The following is a 19868-nucleotide window of genomic DNA, read 5'->3' as shown; positions in this document are numbered from 1 at the left end:
TCAAAAAGGGTAGGATGATATGGAGATCAGCAACATCAAGAGATAGTTTCTTGAACTAGGGCATACCAGCCTCTCATCTGAGGGCATATTTATTTCATGCTAGGGTTTGTGTCTTGCTGTGTGGGTGGACAACAACTATGAGAGTGGAATGCAGTTATTAACGTAATAAGACTGGGTGACTGAACCTCAGCCATCTTGCTCTTATCAATTCCCCTATCTTGGCCAAGCACTGGGAAAACATTGAGGCACTTATGTGAGGGTTTCTTAAGAACACATTTATTATCTCCTACCAGCAATAGACCCAACTTGATCCCACTTGATTTTAGTAATCAGGAGCACACATCCAAATTCCAGGTAGCAGCACCAAGCCCTCCAACATACCCAGAATGTCAGTGAATGAAATTGTCTGAAACCCAATCAGATCAGTGAGGAATCTGTTTCTCTCTGGATACAGGACTGCTGCCTTCACCTCCTAAAAGCCAATACAAATTAAGATGTCATTGTGAGAAACCAGCTGTTCCTCTATAATGGGGCTATGGAAGTCATTCCCCAATCTCTCAGGATCTTCTTGAGTTGACAGGGGGTGCTAAAATTTTAGAAGTTAAGCTAAAATTTCTGTTCCCACTTAACTTCTCTAAGATGCATAGAATGGATGTAGGTTTGGTGTTAAAGGATACGGAATAGGACCACTTAAAAAAAAATCTGACTTCACTATTTATTCTGTTAATTGAAGTTGATGGAAATAAGGACTATGAATACCATTTATTGGTTAAAAGGTGACAAATGGCTGACGCCTCCTGTTGATACTTTTAACATGTGGCCCAATCTCATCTCCAGAATGGGGAGAAGCTCAAAAAAGACATACTTTCTTCCTCCTACCATAGATGCCTCCTTTGTGCTGTTCCTTTACTGCACTCTGCATCCCTTTTGGGAAGGAGAGGCCAGAAAAGTCATTCTCTTTCCTGACATAGCTATTGTTACCAACATGGTCCTGATGTCATTTCCAGTACAGAAAGCATGATTGGTCAGAGGGAGGGGAACTTCTGCACGGTGACAAAGATCCCTGAATCTTTGTAAATATCAAGGAGCTAGGAGAATATTCTCCCAGTCAGTAGTGACTGAATTTGTGTTTTAATTGGCTGCTGGTGTATGGTTATCATTGTCTTTATACTGGAATTTTAAAAATTCGGCTTTATAGCTATGTAATGGAGATGACTACTGAAGAGATGAAAACCTCTGAAAAGCTAAAGCACCCGCAGAAACACTTGTAATCTTATTTGCTGTCTAGAACAGATGCATTAAGGAAAGGAACTACTGGAAAAATCTTCACTGGCAACAGATCAGTCTGACATAGGATTACCTTTCGAGATGTCTTAGAGTTTTTGCCCTAGACACCAGGCTATAGAACAGGGGTCGGCAACCTTTCAGAAGTGGTGTGCCAAGTCTTCACTTTAACTTAAAGTTTCACGTGCTGGTAATACATTTTAATGTTTTTTTAGAAGCTCTCTATAAGCCTTTATTATATAACTATTGCAGTATGTAAAGTAAACAAGGTTTTCAAAATATTTAAGAAGCTTAATTTAAAATTAAATTAAAATGCTGATCTTACACTGCTGGCCCACTCAGCCTGCTGCCGGCCTGGAATTCCGTTCACCTAGTTCGGCAGCGGGCTGAGTGGGGCCTGCAGGACCCTGGCTGGCAGCGGGGCAGGCAGCCAGGACCCCAGACTGGGGGTGCAGTTGGGAATGTGGGAGGGAGTGTGTGCAGGTGCTCTGGGGGGGGGTGGGGATGTGGGGGGTGCAAGAGTCAGGGCATGGGGGGGCTGGGTATGTGTGAGGGGGTGCAGGAATCAGAACGGGGGCTGGAGATGTGTGAGGGGGTGCAGGAATCAGGGTGTGGGATGGGTGGGTATGTGTGGGGGTGCAGAAGTCAGGGCTGGGTGTGTGGGGGTGCAGGAGTCAGAGCAGAGGGCTGGGTGTGTGGAGGGGGTGCAGGGGTCAGGGCAGAGGGCTGGGGTGCTCAGCTTGTGGGGGTGCTCCCAGCCCCCAGCCATGAGGGGCTAACGGCAGGGGGCTGGAGGGGATATGCCTGATTCCACCCCTTTCCCCAGGGCCCCATCCATCCCCACCTTTTCTCTGCCTCCTCCCCAGAGCAGCGAGCACGCTGGAGCTCTCCTCCACTCCCCCTTCCCCTCGCAAGGGCGATCAGCTGATCAGTGCAGAGAAGGAGAGGAGGCAGCGCAGGAAGGCAGCATGCTAGGGGAAGATGTGGGGGAGGAGGAAGCTTGGCTGCCGGCAGGACCAAGCTTCTGCCTCCTGCCCCCGCAGGAGACAGCGGTGGGTAGGGGGGCTGAGTGGAGCCGGGACCCCGGCAGGCAGCAGCGTGCCATTAAAAATCGTCTCATGTGCCATCTTTGGCATGTGTGTCGTAGGTTGCCGACCCCTGCTATAGAGTGTGGGAGTCTTCCTGTCTCCACTCCTCAATCCCAATGAAAATTTAGGAAAATTTTCCATCTCCATGTAAACATTATTTTGGCAATGTTTCATTTAATCAAAAGTGTTTTGACCAGCTTTCCTGCAAGCACTGCATGGACCTCCACACAACGCAGAGTCAACCCTGTAGAACTCATTGCCAGGGGATGTTGTGAAGGCCAAAAGTATAACTTGTTTCAAAAAAGAGAATTAGATAAGTTCATGGAGGATAGGTCCATTAATGACTATTAGCCAAGATGGTCAGGGACACAACCCATTGGCTTCGGGTGTCCCTAAACCTCTGACTGCCAGAAACTGGGATGAATGACAGGGGATAGATCACTCAATAAATTGCCCTTTTCTGTTAATTCTCTCTGAAGCATCTGTCATCAGCTGCTGTTGGAAGACAGGATACTGGGCTAGATGGACCATTGGTCTGACCCAGTATGGCTGTTCTTATGTTCTCAACTTGCCTTTGGGCCACAGTCTGATTTAGGGCTCAAATTTTTCTCATTTAGATAATTTTGAGCAAATGTTTCCATATGTTTCAAGTCAAACTCATATGAGAAAAAAAGTAATATACTCAAGCTCGTATTTTCTCAATCTCATACACTATCTATTGTCTTGGAATGAGTGGCATCTGTTTCTTTGTTCTGATGAAACTAGTATTTCCTGGATCCTCACTGAACTCCTGTAATGTTAATAAAGATTATGAAGTTACATATTCAGAAGATAACTGTATATTACATTTCACAGGCTTTTTAATTGGATATTTCTATCATATAGAAAGTTTATGCTTGATTTACAGTGATTGTATTTAAAAGTTTCTAGCTAGCATGTTTCACTTTTGTAGTAAGGCAAATGTAATGTTGTAGACAGCGTTATCTTTTTTTCTTAATTTATATTTGATTATTTTTATTTATCCTTCATTAAATGCTCACATTTAATGAAGGACACAACAGACAATACCTGGGACAAGACCCATCCCCCCAAGTGCATATAATCTGAGGCTCCAGTCTGGCAATTTACAATGCATGGGTGGACTTCACATTAAAGTTAATGGGGCTCTACATGGGCACAGCAGCCTGCCCGCTCATTGTAAATTGCAGGATCAGGACTATAAATAATTGCATGTGGATCTGAGATTAGCTTCAAGTTAAAGCCTATAACTAGAGGCCTGCAATTTCTGTATTCTGGAGGCCAATGGGCCTATCCTGTGTGCAATTCAATCCTATTTGTCCTCCACTTATTACTGTTTTAGCTGAGAGGTTTTAAAGTTTATGCATAAATGAAATAAGAAAAAAAAGCTGACAAATGAAAATCTCCCTATTGTGCCTTTGAATCTGATTAATTGATTCAAACAGGTTGAAAGAGAAACTCCTTCAGCTTAAAAAGGGTAAAACCTTTAAGTAGTTCGAATGGAACAAACTCCACATAACAGTCCAAGATGATGAACAATTCCTGTACAATTCAGATACAATGCCATTGTATTGAAACCTAGTAAAATGCACAATCCCAACCACCAAGTACAAAATTCTACACTTAGAGGAGTCTAGCAAATTTTAAAGGTGAGTTTAGGACTGTTTTAGATATGGAAGGAGCAATTTTTCACCACTTTCACTATTCCAATTTACACAGATTTTTCCACAGAAAGCAGTCAGCTAAGTCTGACTGATATTAACAAAAATAGCAGCAACCTAATAGGAAGTAATTTCACTGTTGACTGAATTCCACTGCATACAACTGATGCCATTCCAAAAATCAGTGGATTGAAAGTGTCATTGTCCTTGGCCTCTGTTTGATACAGCCAGACTCGCTGCTCTTTCATCATGCTGAAGTTGGGCTATATCTCATTCTGAAAAACTGGACACTATCACAACATCTATTTTTAAACCAGCTCCTGGAATTCCCCCACTATCCTCCTGTCCACTTATGTCTCTATCCACTCTGCTCCTCCACCTGGGGCCTTCTCTCTTACCTGTAACTTTCTATTTAGGCATTTCTTTTCACTTGTACTGTCACTTTAAGTTTAGGATCACAGAAGTTAGAGATGGAAAAGTCTTATCAAATCCACCCTCCTTAAATGTGAGATATAGTTTCATATTCTGCTCTCAGTTATACCAGTGTAGATCTGGAGTAACTCCAATTTTCTTCAATGGAGTTAATCCAGTTATTTTGGAGTAGAGACAAGGCCAGAGGATGTATCATATCAAAGAGATACTTCACTTGTTCTTTGCCTTAGAATCTCTTTACACTTCAGCTTACAAATGACTCCTGTTGTAAAGAATTTTGAGGGTTTTTTGTATAATGAAAGGTATATAAAAAGTTAAACTGTATTGCATGTTGTGTGATTAAAGAAAAAAAGATGACTTGCTTAGGAAGCAGTCATTCACACCATCACAGTAATAGTGACTGGATTCTAGAAACACACCAAAACAAGAGATTTCAGAGGAAAGAAGTACCTGACAGCCTAAAATAAGAAGGCCTAAAAATATCCTGATGCCCCATAGGATGGAGGTGTCACATATATTATAGATCCTTTTCCCCTTGACAGAAGAGCTCTCATTCTTTTCCTCCTTGAAGTGATCTGGACAGAAAACTTAAATACTGAGGGGAAAAAAACCAAACAAAAACAGGAGGGTTTTTTTTGTTTGTTTTTCTGTTCTACATCTCTCCCTCCATTCTACTATTCCTAACCTTCAGATCACAACTTCCCTTCAATTTTACATTCTCCTCACCTTTCACTCCCCCCCCATTTATCCTATATTCTTTTTCACTTCCTCTTTCTTTTCTCCTTTTAGAAAATAAGGCCTAGCTCCTATACACATAATCAAAACATTTTCAAGTAACCAACCCGGAAGATGTGAAATGTATTTTACACTCTGTTATAATTACTTTATTTTTTCTGCTAGCATTGCTTGGGAAGATTGCTCTAATTTGTGTAATTTTTCTGGAACTGCAATAGCACAACATTTTAGTAATTGGAATATGTTTTTAAAATAGAAAGCTCCCATAATTGGATATTTCTTTAACGATTTCCACTTATACTTTAGTAATCATCATTACCCATATACTGTGCTCAGTTTTATGGTAGTTTATTTTTTAAGTAAGTAATATTTCTACTGTAACTTTGTTTGAATGTGAAAGTAAATGAATGGCTGACTATATGCACTGTCTCTGCTGAAAAGGACCTCTGGCAAGATTTCTAGCATTGTTTGTTTTCCACCACATGGTTCTGTTGCCATGGGAGCAGAATTTCTGGCACATGTGATGCTGTCTCCCTTGTGGTTGCATTTCCCAACATGCCTTGCTGTTACTATGGAAATGACTGCCCATTAATCTTGCTGTCCTTTTACTATCAAAGCACCTTTAACTGCCTCAAAAAAATCAAGTGATGTTACCTGCTGCCCTGAAATGAGAGAAAACTGCATCTAGTTCTACAATTTCTGCATTGATTTTAGTTCAGATTTAACCAAGGAGCAGATGGAACCAAAAGGAGACTTGCTATATGCCCTATTTCAGCTCTCTCTTTGAAACACTGAAACAGAACTGTCTTCAGATACAGACCCAGGCCGTTGACTGAGGCCTGCATTTTATATAATTAAATGAAAAGGCAGTTTACATATTTTTTTAAAAATGTTTTCTGGTCCATTAAACAACCACACACTAGAAGTCCTGTTCAGGAAGACCAAATACAGCTGGCCAATAACATGCTACCAGAATACGACATGTAAATTACTGGCACTAATCTGAAGAGACATATCTCTACGATAGAACAGATATACAGGGAAGACAGTATCTAGCACAAACAAGATCTATGTCCATGACAGGTGTTCCTTGGGACTATGATATACAAATAATTCATAAAAAAAACTGAAAATACATCTCAATTTCTGTAAACCTTTCAACTGAAACTGATTTCAGGGAGGAAGAATACAAGTTATAGGCAGAACCCTCCAAAGGTCTTAAAAACATTATTGGACCAGATCCTAAGGTTATTAATGGGCAGATCCTTAGCAGATGTAGATTGTCTACAAGCTATGTCAATTTACACTCAGGAAAAATCAGCACCACAATGTCAACACTAAATAGAAACTTTAGACTGAGGATGAAGCAACTGATGACAATATTTCATAGGAAATAAAGGGTGGAATGGCAGAGAGAAAGAGAGGAGCATTTGTGTATGGGTGGGCTGTTCTTGCCAGTACCAAGAAGTACTGTATAAGAAGTTTCACAACGAAGGCTGTTTTGCTGAAGAACAGAATTAGAATTTCTGCAAAGAGTTCTCAGAAATATCTGAACTACTGGACACTCACCCGAAGCTCCTAAACTTTTGAGGTTCTCCTCTAGTTAAATTGGAACCCACTCGCTCCTAGAGTTTAGCTGGAAGAATGATAGGCCAGGTTCTGGTCTAATGTACACTGTCTTCCCACTGTTGTAACTTCTCGAGGCTAGAATCTGGCCCAAACGTGGTGGACAAGGCACAAGTACAGCTGCCCGGAGAATTCTCACACCACTAAGGTGGTGTTGAACTAACCTGGGCAGCTCTATGCTCTCCTCCTGCACAACCCCCAATGTAGGGATGGAGGAAGGGTAACCAGTGTTCTGTTCTGTTGCTATTCTGGGCTGCAGAGCAGCCCACAGGCAGCCAGAGCAGACTCCAGGGCTGTTTTATCATATACCAGGGGCCATGGTGGCCAATCAAGAGGCCCCTTTGCTCCCATGTTTCCTGGTATGTGCCTTCAGTGCAGAGGCTTGTCACAGAATCTGGCCAACTTACTTCAGTGGAGTCACGCTTGATTTACACCAGCATAAGATCAGAATCAGACCCTTTATCATAACTGGCTAACCTCTCCCCTGAAGAAGAGAAAAGAAAAAAATGCCACATTCAGGAGCACAGAGTCATTGGTGTATGCAGCAGGGTGCTACTTACTGTACGCCATCTTGTGGCCATAGGTCACTTTATAGGCAGCCTGTCCTGTTAGCTCCCTCTTGCTGCCCCTTAAAGCTCTTGACAGTCTCTGTTGTGGCTCACAGCACCCCTACCCAGAGCTAATTTAACGTCAAATAAAGTTCAGAATCCTTAATCACAAAATAATCCAAACAATCTCCAAAGAGCCCCCACCATAAAGTCTATAAACCCAATTCATACTTTGGTCCAGTTCTACCACATCCAGAGCTCTTCCTCTGTCAGTCAGCTCCACCCAAGGCTAGCAGTCCCAGTCTGCTCTTGCAGAAGCTCTGACCTTGGCTTCCGTGTCCTGTCAATGTCTCCCTTGATCTGAGGGTGAAGGCAGCATATATACTGCCCTCCTACAGAGAGCTCCTCCTGATTGGCCGGAAGAGGGAAAGCCCTGCCCCCAGCCTACACTACAGGTCTCCTGAGCATGGAACTTTAAAGGAAATATGTCAGAGTTTTTCCTCCCTCATCCAACTCCTAACTCCCAGGACTACTTCCTCTCTTCAGCTACCAGGTCATTTGTTTGTTCCAAGCACCTGGAAAGGTGGTTTTTCTGGCACCACTTATCCTTAAAGGGCCAGTGCACCCCATTACAGTGTAAGTCAGAAGTAACCCCATTGGTGTCAGTGGGGAATTTCTGGATTTACAGTGTGTAAGTGAGATCAGAATCTGGCCCTCAGAGCCTAATGTTAAAAAACCCACCAATTCTAGAGTTTGTAATTAAATTTCTTAGATGCTCCAGTGAACATTGCTGCTTTCCCAAGTTAGCTGAACTACAAAAGCACATGAAATATTAACAAATAAACTGGCTTAGTGGGCAGGGAGGCATCAGAGGCAAAAGCTGCAGGAAGACACTGAGGTGTCCCTTATGGAGACTGGTCAGACCACATTAAAGTCTCCTGATTCCCAGTGATTTATTACCATAATATATAATCACCAAAATGGAAAAACAAATTTTCTTCAGAAAGCCAGGAAACATTTATTTCCAAAGCCAAGATGGTTCATGCCATTTTCTTACAGATTCGTATCATCCAGAAGTATTTTGTATCTAACAGCAGGTACATGAGAAAATGTTTATTTCTCAGATTTAGTCCTTATTCTCTTCTCAGATCAGATTTACATTAGCAGGACTCCTTTGACTTAACTGGAATTACTCCTGATTTACAGTTAGCCCTGTGCAGTCAGTTTTTTATTCTTTAAGACATTTATTTACTGACTTTGCAGCCCAAATGTAAGAAAAACTATAGTCATGCACCAGGAATATTCAGATAATCAATAGAACTTTTTCTAGATTTCATGTTAATTGGATTGTTTTCCCCTAAAGCTAGCAGTGATACACAAACAAATTAGTTTACATCTTGGTTTATAAATCTAAAGCAAGGAAATCTTGTGAATTAAGTTTCATGTTAATGTCTCTGCTTAAGTCTCACCTCTTTGGGGTCACCACAGATAAGTGAATTAGTCAAGACACTTAATTTCTTAAGAGAGTGTATCCCCCCCCACACCTTATTCCTTTGATCCCCATCTTTCCTCTCCTGTCCCCATTACATAGTTTTGTTGCCCCTTCATTTCATCATAGAATCAAAGGGTTAGAAGGGACAGCTGAAACCGGATTTTAAGCATGACCTGATCTCAAAGGGTTGGAGGCTTTCTGCTGATGATTTTTGGGCATTTTCAGACATCCCCCTTATCCCTTCTAATATATGGCATCAGATGCTTCCAGGAATGACATCATAACACAAGTGTGGTGGGTTGCACTCATCTCTTTAAGCACCGCTGGTTTCCTGGGATGGAGCTGCTGCTCTCCTCAGCTTCTAGTACCCCCTGTAGGCTGTCAGCCTGCCTATTGAGGTCTTCTGTGGCTGAGCCCACCAGCTTCATCACACCGTTCAAATCCCTTCCAGCATACAACAAACTCAAACAGAAGAAGTTCCTTGCCTTTCAGGACCAATTATAAATAAAATGGGTTCTTGCTTTTCTGGGGCTTAATTCTCTCTCTGGAATTAAATCAGCAAGGTTCAACCCCTGAACTCCTGCTACTAATTGTGGTCACCATAGGTCCCAGCCCAACCTGGTTCTTTTGCCTATGGGCTAGGAAGCATCTCTCCTCACTCAACAGGTTCCAGCCAGGAACTACCTTGCTAGCAACAGACAGCTTCTTTTATTTTGGCCTGCTGAGCCTTGACTGGCTCTTGCTGATTCCCAGCCCTTCTAGTTGCTGGAGGACCAGATGTCAATGGTTCCCAAAATGGCTTCTCCTGGGATGCTTCTGTAGGCAACCCTAGAGGTCTAGTACTTGCTTCTCTTTTCCTCTCAGAAAGCTGTTTTCTGGGTCAGGGTGTAGCAGAGCAGCAGGGTCTCCAACAAGGGGCCCACAAAGGCTGGGTATACCCTGTCATAACAAGTCAATCAGTGCTGATCAACAAAATCTCACTGCCACATAAGAGAGAGTTGCCACATACAGGACAATACTTCCTCAAGGCGTTTCACAGTTGCCGAATAGATTCAGAGAAAGTGGCAGTGCAAGAGGTGCCCCACCTGAAAGCCTGAAGAGGTTCTTCAATTCCCATGCTCCTTCAATCTTCAGCTGCTGACATACAATGATGTCAATTAGCATCAGTGGTACTGGTACTGCTTATCCAGTAGGAACTTGTTTAGACCATTTCACATAGGCCACTGAGCAGCGATCAAATGGAAGCAATCACTAGAAAGATTTTTGTTTTCTTTTGTGGAAAATGAATATAGAAACACAGGCAGAGCTCCACTGCAAGTGTATTAAACTGCAAGCAGCCTGCCTCATGGTCAGTGTACTGCTAACTTCCTACCACTGTTTTCAGATTGTAAACGATGGCTACATCTACACTACAAGCTAGGGGTGTGATTCTCAGCTCATGCTGACATACTCATGCTCACTCTCATTTCAGAGAGCGCACTAAAAATAGCATAGCACAGGCATTGGGATGGGCTAGCTGTCCCACGTATGTTGCCAGGGGGTTCAGACAGGTTTGAACTCAGGGTGGCTAGCCTGTGGTGCCAGAGCTGCTGCCCATGCTTCTCTACTATTTTTAGCATGCTAGCTCAGATGAAACTAGTGCATGTATTTGGGGTCAGGAAGCAATTTTCCTCCAGGGCAGATTGGGAGAGGCCCTGCGGGGTTTTCGCCTTCCTCTGCAGCATGGGGCACAGGTCGCTTGCAGGAAGATTCTTTGCATCTTCAAGTCTTTAAACCGTGATTCGAGGACTTCAATGGCTCAGACACAGGTTTGATATAGGAGTGGGTGGGTGAGATTCTGTAGCCTGCGCTGTGCAGGATGTCAGACTAGATGATCATAATGGTCCCTTCTGACCTTAAAGTCTATGATTCTATGATTTTATGAGTATGTCTATGTAAGCTGGGAATCACAAACCCTAGCTTGTACAGTAGATGTAGCCTAACTGGTGCCCTGAAATGGCCACAATTATTATTCAGAGAAATAAATTTGACTGGAAATAGAGGGACACTATATTGTATTTTCCCCTGCTGTTAGGTTATTATTAATTATTATAGAAAGGGTTTTGCAATAATTTGCATTTGTATTAGTTTTTGTAGCATTTTCCTAGTGAGTAAGAATCCTAAAATGAAACTTAATATGCACAAAAGTGAAATCGATTAGTATGTTCAGTGTCCGGCTTGAAGGTACTGAAAAGATAAAAATCAATAAACAGCACAAATGATTAAGAGAAATTAGGTTTTTAAAATCCTTTCAGTTGTAATAATCAAAGGTATTATTGGTAGCATAAGTAGGGAAATTTGTATTTTAACAAACTTGACTTGCTGGACAGTATAGAAATACAGCAGATAAACATCCACCTGTTTTGGAGAGTGAATTGAAGAGGCTGGATAATTCAGTGCATCAGAGAAGCAATTCCGTAAAAAGCATATTTTTCCTGCAAATTCTTTTTCAGACATTTTGTTGCCTGTTGCATAGGCTATAATCAAGGCGTACTGGTGCATTTGCAGGTGTTGTATATATTTGTGTACGTACGGTATGCTAAGTGTTGGTGTACCCTCCTTCCAGGCACCCCTGCTGGCCTCAGAATGGCTCTGCAAGTGGCCCTCCGCCTCAGTTTCCCCCTTTCAGGGACTTCCTTAATAACTTACCAACACTTTTGTCCATTCCTATCCCTTTTTGGGTTCTGCTTTAAGTTAGACATTAAAAATAATGTTTTCAAATCCATCCATTCTCCCAGGCCTTTCCTGCCTTTCCCCACAAGTTTCAGGCTTCTCTGCTAGAGCCTGCTTGCTCCCAGCAGCACCTCAATTCCCCTCTGTTCTCTCTGAGAGCTCTCTGCAGGACCAGCAGCCTGGCTTCTTCCTGTTGCTCTCTGTAGGGGAATCAGGTGATTCCTGCCCAGGTGTGCCTCCTTAGTAATCAGAGGTGAGTGGCCCCAGGCTTTCTAGCCCTTATGGGCAAACCAGCCTATTACACTTTGTGTTAATAATAAATTACAGGTTCTAGATTTTTTTCCATTTGCTTTGAACTAATACAAAAATATGTATTTTTTCAGGAAGAATAATTATTCTATCAACTGAACTATCTTAAAATAACAGATGGACTAAGTTATCTAATAGCCAATACTTCCTGGAAACTAGTCTCTGTTCTGCCACTGTGTAATCTTGCTGTGGTCACTGAACCATTCTGTGCCTCAGTTTACTCATCTGTAAGGATTTTTATACAAATCTTGCATCACAGGTGTGCTCTATTCCTACATGAGCCCAATAAAAGTTTGTGATATGTTCTGTACATGAAAAGTGTGATTTAACTATGCTATCTGGCAAACACAGCAATTATTCCATGAAACAACTCAAGTTGAATATTTTCACAAATTTACCCTTCTTGGGAAAAGTCTGAATTTGGCATTTAAAGAAGGCAATACCTACTGATTCAGAACTGTTTTAACTGACAAGATGAGCATATTTTAAAATAAGGATCACAATAGAGATCCTGTGATTTACATTAGCTGAGGATTTGATCCAAAATGTCTAAGGAACAAAAAGAATAGAATAATTGGAAAGCATAAGGATGACTTTCAAACTTATTCTCTGGAACACAAAATAAGGGGATCGGTGCAAGGCACGGTAAAAGAATAAACAAAATCCATGTCAGATATTCAATAGTCAGATGATTTACCAGGTATTCTGCCTTAATATTTAACAAGGCTTTTAGGATTTCTTTTCATGCTCTTTACTCACATAACTTTAAACTTAACCTTAACTTATTCATTGTTCCTTGGAAAAGCAGTGGGATACTTTATTAGTGGTGCTGTGATTCTCTTAGTTATAGTTGGGCTAGCAAACTCGGCATTTAGATCTTGAAGACTGTGCTTAAATCCCAGTGCCACTTGTCAGGTCAAGAATTGTAGCTGTGTCTGTGTAAACTTCAAGGACTCAATATCTTTGGACTGATTGTCCATAGCACAGCTAAAACCCCAAGGAAGATTTCAGATTTCTGTGGACAGCTGAGATAGCTTAGTTTCTGTAACAATGATCAACACTGGCAGGGCTCCACTTCAGGGAAGCCAACAGTGATGTTGCTTTTCATCACCACCAGCAGACATATCACTCTTCATATCAGCAGAGAAGAGCTAAAAAGAAAAGAAAATAGGATTGCAGGAGGAGCTGTGAGAGATGATAAAAGTGATATAATTGTCCACAGATGTGAAGAGCAAAGTGTGAATCTCAGCACAGTTCACATGGGGAATATGGAACAAGGGAAACTTTTCTGCTGATCTCTTCCTAGATCATCCTGACATGTCCTCTGCTATTTCAAACTTAGTCTTAAGCAGCCAGGGCTAAAAAGTCAAAATAAAGTAGTGGCTATGATGTCCAGATTTCAGTCAGCCTAACCAGTAAATTCAGTACCCCTTCCTAAATGTTGTTTCATCAACAGTAGAGCTACTAGCATTTTCTTGTTTCTGCCTCTACTTCTAGAAACAAAGGGGCAGATTTTGTTCTGTTACATCCATATAAATCCAGAATAATGCTGTTGGCTTGAATGGAGCTACTCCAGATTTACACTGGTCCAATGGAAAGCAGAATTTGGCCCAACATTTCTAACCTACAGTGAATAAACTGCAAGCTTGGAGCTGGATAATAAAACTCCATTTCACATGGGATGTGACCTTCTCATTAATTATAAAATGCTCCAGCTGATTAACTCTAATTTGATGCCATAGCTTAAATGTCTGACAGAGGGAAAGAGATTTGGATTGGAAAAAATGGAAGTAGTAAAGGGAGAGGTTTTTTTGTATAGCAGTCCCATCTGTTCTAGATGTTCTGTGCTTTATTTCTAATTGCTCATGGAGAATTCTACCAGAGAGGTGACATTTATAGGCTGACCCACCAACAGATGTCAAGTTCTTTAAATACAGGAGAATAAAATAAGAATAAAAAAGTCAGAAAGTTAACAAGGAAGTATGAGTCTAAAAGCCATTTTTCTATTTTAAATCCTATCAAGATAGTCCATCCCTTCCCAATATAAATCCAAATTTTTAACAAACCTCATCTGAGGAGCAAGAAAATACTAAAGTGACTTTGCTATCTCTTCATCTTCAGGCAGAAGCAGTCAGTGCCATCATTAGAAAGATGAGAGCAAACAACAGTAACAGACATAAAAACATGCACCTGATTCTCCACTGCATTACCCCCGTTTTCTGCCAGTGAAACACTACTGGTGTCAATGGAGATATTTTGCTGTACAATGTTATAACTTACTAGTAAATCAGGCATTTTTATTTGTATTTATTACAAATACAACCTAGTGAGCTCTACATGCTCCAAGATCTGACGGTCCAAATAATATTGCTATTGTCCCTTCAAGAGACTTGAAAACAAGGTGTCTGAAATAAGGACGTCTGAACAACCAGGGCCAGGGGGCATAAGTATTAGATAAGATGTCAAACAAACAAAAGGAAGTATTTCTTCACACAACGCACAGTTAACTTCCAGAACTATTTGCCAGAAGATGTTGCAAAGGACAAGGCTATAACAGGGTTCAAAAAAGGACTAGATAAATTCATGGAGGATAGATCCATCAATGGCTATTAGCCAAGATGGACAGGGATGGTGTCCCTAGCCTCTGTTTGCCAGAAGCTGGGAACAGGCGACAAGGGATGGATCACTTGATGATTACTTGTTCTATTCATTCCCTCTGAACCACCTGGCTCTGGCCATTGTCAAAAGACAGGACACTGGGCTAGATGGACCTTTGCTCTGACTCAGTATGGTTGTTCTTATGTTCTTAAAAGGATGTGATCTGATGCTGTGTCCTGCAGCAAAACATATAGCCCAATGCAAAAAATGCCATTTTTGTATTGGTTGATTGGAAATTACTCATATACTTTAGGATGAGAACAGGGTCCCAGGCTATTCCCACTATGGGAAATTCCCAGTGGATACTGACATGCTCTATCCCCACTTGGCCCATAAGCCTAGGCTCCATTTGAGTGTAGCTCACTGTTCAGGTTATTAGAAGAAACCAGAAACAAAGCTCACATACTTGTGCTGCTGACTCATTCACACAGATTGAGATCCTATCCTCCAGCCCCGACTCACATAAGTAGTCCCATTGACTTCAGTGTGACAACTCATAAGGTCTGCAGTACTGGAATGGGAGAGAGAGAGAGCGCACCACTGACTTGGGTCAGGGAGTCTTCCCAAGTCAAAAGAGCCCAAATCCTTTGGGAGCTGCCTGGGCAAATATATGTTTGTGCAGACAGCTCACATAGTGGCACAGTAAGTACATTATAGCCTTAAACAATAGAATACCAATTGAAATGTAGAAAAACATCCAAAATATTTAATAAATTTTCATATATATTGTATTTGGTGTTGTAACTGAAATCAAAGTGTATATTATTTTTTATTACAAATATTTGCACTGTAAAAATTATAAAAGAAATAGTAGTTTTCAATTCATCTCATACTAGTACCGTAGTGCAATCTCTTTGTCATGAAAGTGCAATTTACAAAATTAGATTTTTTTTGTTACATAACTGCACTCAAAAACAAAACAATGTAAAACTTAAGAGCCTACAAGTCCACTCAGTCCTACTTCTTGTTCAGCCAATCGTTAAGACAAAGAAGTTTCTTTACATTTACAGGAGATAATGCTGCCCTCTTCTTATTTACAATGTCACCAGAGAGTGAGAACAGCTATGTGCATAGCACTTTTGTAGCTGACATTGCAAGGTATTCACGTGCCAAATATACGAAACATTCGTATGCCCCTTCATGCTTCGGTCTCCATTCCAAAGGACATGCTTCCATGCTGATGACACTCATTAAAAAAATAATGCATTAATTAAATTTGTGACTGAACTCCTTGGGGGAGAATTGTATGTCACCTGCTCTCTTTAACCCGCATTCTGCCATATATGTCATGTTATAGCAGTCTTGGATGATGACCCAGCTTGTTGTTCATTTTAAGAACATTTTCACTGCAGATTTCACAAAATGCAAGGAAAGTGCCAATGTGAGATTTCTAAGGATAGCTACAGCACTCGACCCAAGGTTTAAGAATCTGAAGTGCCTTCCAAAATCTGAGAGGGACAAGGTGTGGAGCAGCTTTCAGAAGCCTTAAAAGTGCAGTGCTCTGGTGCAGAAACTACAGAACCCGAACCTCTGAAAAAGCAAATCAACCTTCTGCTAGTGGCATCTGACTCAGATAATGAAAATGAACATGCATCAGTCTGCACTGCTTTGGATTGTTATTGAGCAGAACCCGTCATCAGCATGGACACATGTCCCCTGGAATTGTGGTTAAATCATGAAGGGACATATGAATCTTTAGCACATCTGGTATGTAAATGTCTTGTGATGCCAGCTACAACAGTGCCATGAGAACGCCTGTTCTCATTTTCAGGTGACATTGTAAACAAGCTGGCAGCATTATCTCCTTCAAATGTAAACAAACTTGTTTGTCTGAGCAATTGACTGAAAAAGAAGTAGGACTGAATGGACTTGCAGGCTCTAAAATTTTATATTGTTTTATTTTTGAATGCAGGTTATTTTGTACATAATTCTATATTTGTAAGTTCAACTTTCATGACAAAGAGATTGCACTACAGTACTTGTATTAGGTGAATTGAAAAATACTATTGCTTTTGGTTTTTTACAGTGCAAATACTTGGAATAAAAAATAAATATAAAGTGAGGACTGTATACTCGGTATTCTGTGTTGTAATTGAAATAAATATATTTGAAAATATAGAAAACATCCAAAATATTTAAATATATGGTATTCTATTATTGTTTAACAGTGCAATTAATCGTGCAATTAATCGCAATTAATTTTTTAATCATGATTTTTTTTTTAAATTGCTTGACACCCCTAGTTACTAACTAAGCTAGGATAAGCTAGCCTTTCTCCTTTCCATGAAAATTTGGCACTCCTCATCTAAGAAGAAAAGAGAGCTGGCAGTTTCTCAAAAAGACAATATTAAAGGCACAACAGCAAACTATCTCAATACAAAAGAATAACAAGAAGAAAAATAACAAGAGGCCACATACAGATGCATCTGGAGCTCTTTAATGACTTGAGAGTGGAAAAACATCTACAAAAAGTGGAAACAATGAAAAACAGCTGATGATGAGTACAGAAAAATAGCACAAGCATTCAGGGATATATTAGAAAGGTAAAGGGACAAAATGAGTTAAACCTTGCAAGAGACAAACAGCGGTTCTACAAATGCATTAGGAGCAAGAGAAAGCAAAGTGTAGGCCCACTACTTAATGAGGAAGGGAGAGCTAATAATGGCTGACACCAAGAAGGCTAAGGTGTTTAATGCCTATTTTGCTTGACACTTCACTAAAAAAAGTTAATTGTGACCAGATACTTAACCATTAATTTTAACAATAAGGGGGAAGGAACACAAACCAGAGTGAAGAAAGAACAGATTAAAGAACAATTTAGATGTATTCAAGTTTGCAGGGCCAGATATAATTCACTGTAGGGTACTTAAGGAACCAGCTGAAGCAATCTTAGAACCGTTAGCAATTATTTTTGAGAACTCATGGAAGAAGTGTGAAGTTCCACAGGAAGAGGATCAAGGAATAACCAGCATGGATTTGTCAAGAACAACTCATTCCAAACCAATCTAATTTCCTTTTTTGACAGGGTTACTGGCCTAGGGATTGGAGGAAGCAGTAGAGGCAATTTATCTTGATTTCAGTAAAACTTTTGACAGTCCCACAGGACATTCTCATAAGCAAACTATGGAACTGTGATCTAAGTGAAGTTACTATAAGTAGCTGTACAGCTGGTTGGAAAACCATATTAAAGAGTAGTTACCAATGGCTTATTGTCTGTCATGGGGTGGTTCTCAGAGAGTCCTTTCAGGCCTTAGTCACAGACCACATCACTTCAGATCTCCTTCACCACCACCATGTTTTATTGGGGTGTTCAAGCAGGTCACCCCCTGTAGTGCTATATATCATTTCCAGTGTCGCAGCCAGCTCCACCCCTTGGTTCTGGAGAAGGGACCAGAAATAGCAGCAGCCAAGCCTGCCTACCTCTGCCTTCCTTTAGGCTCTCAATGCTTCCTTCTCAATTTTTATGCTCCCAGCTGCTGGGGTTGCTTTCCCTTCAAATTAACCCTTCAGCCTTAGTTCTACTCAGTTAGTTGATCTTTCAGTTAGGTCACAATTGATGTATATTGGTGGGGATTTGAGTGACAGGGTGCACTGAGTCAGCTTCTGACTCAGCACAACCTGTTACATTGTCAAACTGGAAGGATGTATCTAGAGGGGTCCTACAGGGGTCTGCCACTATTCAGTATTTTCTTTAATGACTTGAATAATGAAATGGAGAGTATGCTTATAAGATTTGCAGATGATATCAAGATATGGGGGGTATGCAATTTGGAGGACAAGATTAGGATTCAAAATTACCTTGATAAATTGGAGAATCGGTCTGAAATTCAATAAAGACAAGTGCAAAGTACTGTACTTAGAAAGGAAAAATCAAATGCACACTTACAAAATGGGGAATAACTGGCTAGGAAGTACTGCAGAAAAGGATATGGGATGTTAAAGTGCATCACACATTGAATATGAGCCAAAAATGTGATTCATTTGCAAAAAACGGCTAATATCATTCTGGGGTGTATTAAGAGGAGTGTTGTATGTAAGACATGGGAGGTAATTGTTCCATTCCTCTCAGCACTGGTGAGGCCTTACCTGGAGTAATGTGTCCAATTCTGGGCACCACACTTTAGGAAAGATGTGAACAAATTGAAGAGAGAGCAGAGGAGAGCAACAAAAATGGTAATAGGTTTAGAAAACCTGACCTATGGGGAAAAGCTAAAAAAAACCTGGCCACATATAATTTTGAGAAAAAAAGACTGAGGGGGTCCTGACAACAGTCTTCAAATATGTTAAGGGCTGTTATAAAGAGGATGGTGATCAATTGTTCTCCATGTCCTCTGAAGCTAGGACAAGAAGTAATGGGCTTAATCTGCAGCAAGGGAGATTTAGGTTAGATATTAGGAAAAATGAGGAATAACTTTCTAATTATAAGGATAGTTAAGTACTGGAATAGCTTCTAAGAGAGGTTGTGAAATTCCCTTCATTGAAGGTTTTTAAGAACTCATTGGTCCAGAGAGAGCGAGAGAGCACAAGCCTGAGAATGACTGTGTAGCCTGACTATTGACCACCTCCTGAGAGGTAATCTGCCTCCTCTCCCTGCTGTTTTGTGTGAGTTTGCCTCCAGGGCTCCAATCGGTAGGTAAGCTCTGAGCTCACTTACTGGATTGGGCCCTGCAGTTAGGAGGAGGAACACCTATCTTCCCCTGCTTTGTGATTTGCTCTGAGGCTTAGGCGTCTGGATGCGTGGCGATGGGGCTGCAGTGTGCGTGTTCAGAGGCAGAAACTCAGACATATAGGGAACTTTTACTGCAAAATTTTAGGTGCTGAGCAAGTTTAGGTGCCTACAGCATTTGGGGGCAGCTGAGTGAGGGTTTGTAAATTCTGGTGGGGCCTGATTCTGGGAGTTAGGTGCCTAAGCAGATCTACCAACAGTTCCAGGTTATGCAGGACTGTCTTGTTTTGACACCCAGTGCCCTGTTATCCGGGGTTCTTTCAACCCAAAGCTCTTGGTAACTTTTACTCTGTGCGAGGTGGTGTCAGGAAATAAATCAAGGGAGACAGGGCCGTCCGACTGATAGATGGCTGGCACAAACAGGACAACACAAGAGTGCTTTCACTTAAAGCTACACTTTAGTTAGTCTCAAGCACTTACACACGTCCACAACAGATTAGTAAAACACCCCCAACCCTTGATAATTACTAAAGCTGAGTGTGGCTCTCGAGTGACACAGCGGCAGGCTTCCGGTGGCCAAATCTTCCGTCTGCCAGTGGGGACTGCAAGATGTATCCAGAGGGAGAGTCCAAAAAGAGT

At 41.2% G+C, this 19868-nt stretch overlaps 1 long non-coding RNA gene across 4 annotated transcripts; it reads right to left on the bottom strand.

Moving 5' to 3' along the window:
- Window positions 1–289: 289 nt before the first annotated feature.
- LOC120408377 lies at window positions 290–18085 on the bottom strand. 4 transcript variants are annotated; one of them, XR_005600654.1, is made up of 5 exons: window positions 17984–18085; window positions 14970–15074; window positions 4934–5078; window positions 3083–3162; window positions 290–472 (listed from the first exon to the last, which is right to left on the bottom strand). It is a non-coding gene; the product is annotated as an uncharacterized LOC120408377 (long non-coding RNA). The 4 variants fall into 4 exon arrangements; XR_005600652.1 differs by having other exon boundaries at window positions 17763–18075; XR_005600653.1 differs by lacking the exon at window positions 14970–15074 and having other exon boundaries at window positions 17763–18075.
- Between the last annotated feature and the right edge of the window lie 1783 nt (window positions 18086–19868).

This window comes from Mauremys reevesii, linkage group 6 (genome assembly GCF_016161935.1).
Source record: "Mauremys reevesii isolate NIE-2019 linkage group 6, ASM1616193v1, whole genome shotgun sequence".
Classification (NCBI taxonomy): Eukaryota; Metazoa; Chordata; order Testudines; family Geoemydidae; genus Mauremys; species Mauremys reevesii.
Note: the sequence above shows the minus strand (reverse complement) of the source record. Positions and strands in the feature narration are given on the sequence as shown.